The following is a 1,948-nucleotide window of genomic DNA, read 5'->3' on the forward strand; positions in this document are numbered from 1 at the left end:
CAATGTTTTACTGTCACTTGTACATATACACAGGAATATGGAGAATATCCCGAAAGTATACATCATACAACATAAAGGTATATATTTATATCGAAAGACGGAGAAATAGTAACAGATATTAAATATACATACTTACTATAGTATACTTATATACCGTACATTATTTTAAATTATAATGTAACAAGCATAATTCCTCTACGTTGACTGCTAAAAATTTTGATCTATACTAAGCGTAACAATATTTCCTGTATCAAATTATTCAAAACTTAGGATTTAAAAGGTTTAAAACAATTGCTCTTTTATTTCTCATCCATTGGTCTTCTCACGATATTCCCAGGGATAATGCTTATAATAATTATGTCAATAAGAAAGGATAATTAATTCATATTTCTAATGCAGAAAATATTGTTACGTCTATTAAGTTAAAATTTCTACTAGACAATATTCAGCAGTGGCTTTTAGCCTTTTTGCACTTGTGAGTCGGTGAAAATAGAAAAATTATTTCAGAGATCCCAAGCAGAAATAAAAACTGCATTTATATATAGAATAACTTTTATATCATAACTTTATAATAGTATTATCTCAGGCGTATAAACAATAATAGCTTTCGCGTGGAGCGACAGGGAATTTCTGACGGACCGGTTCGTGGACTAGCGCGGCGTAGATGTAGAGAAATTGTTTTCAGTATTATAACTTACAATAAAATATCTATATTTGTCACTACCTGTTCATCTTTTAATATAAACGTATATCTGTGTTGTATAAAATATACTTTCGGGACCCGACCCGTTTATTCGTGTCTAAATACATATTATATATATGTAGGTATATATTATACATGTAGTGGGACACTTTCGGGATCCCATCCGATTCTGGCTAATATTTTCCGACCCGAACTGAACTAGGACATCTATGATTTTTGAGAATCCGGGCACCACTATTAAAGATTTCATTTTCAATCTTAAAAATGGAAGTTAAATTTCTTTTATAACAAAAATTAAAAATATTACGACTAATACGGTAATGTATCAAAATGATTTTAAACGACATTAAAGACTTCCAAAAAAATTATATCCAATAAAGCAATGAAATCAATTTGCAGCGAGCATGATTAGAGAGTTTTATTCCTAAAATATCAATTAACTACCTATTTAGATCTCCAGATTTGTCCATTTAAATTTCTTTCTATAAGATCAAGTAAAGAACATCATTTATCAAATTTAATCTATTATTGATAACATGCATCATAAAATTTGAGTTGAATTTGAACATTAATGCTTATATAATATTTATGACAAGATTCTAGATACTTCTGAAAAAAGGATTTGAAAGTTTATTGATATTTAAAGATAACACATTAAACATTGTTTGTGGATCTTTTGTTGTGAAAACATTTTGCTTATAATTAAGATATTAGAGATGATTTTCTTCCATATACTATACTAAATTAATCGCATTCATGCTGGATGTCTAAATTTCGTTCAAATATGCAAGTATTTCATGTGGAAACATGCTTAGGTCATTGTTCTGGTGTCAAAAGATACAGATCTTGCTATCTAGCTAGTAAAGCTGTCAATTTCGTTCTTTTATGTGGAATTTTATTATTAGGTAGTCGTTTGAAATAAAATTTGCTACATATCATGGAGAGAGATAGTGGATTTGAAATATAAAATCTCATCTTTAGCACTTTATCTATTAAAAAATTCTGTTTGTTGTTATTGCAAGTGTGTAAAGTATATAGCTGATAGATACATGTAAGTATATGTCAAAGACTAGAGACACGTAATAAGCGAAGAAAACAACTTTTAAAATATGAATCTTTCAAAAAGTATTGGTGTTAGTTTGGACTAAATGTACTACAGCTGGTAAAAAAAAAAAAAAAGAAAAAAACGACAACGCTGCTGCCACCAGACTGACATGGATACATATGTATATGAACCATATTTTT

The sequence above is a fragment of the Bombus vancouverensis genome, chromosome 7 (genome assembly GCF_051014615.1).
Source record: "Bombus vancouverensis nearcticus chromosome 7, iyBomVanc1_principal, whole genome shotgun sequence".
Classification (NCBI taxonomy): Eukaryota; Metazoa; Arthropoda; class Insecta; order Hymenoptera; family Apidae; genus Bombus; species Bombus vancouverensis.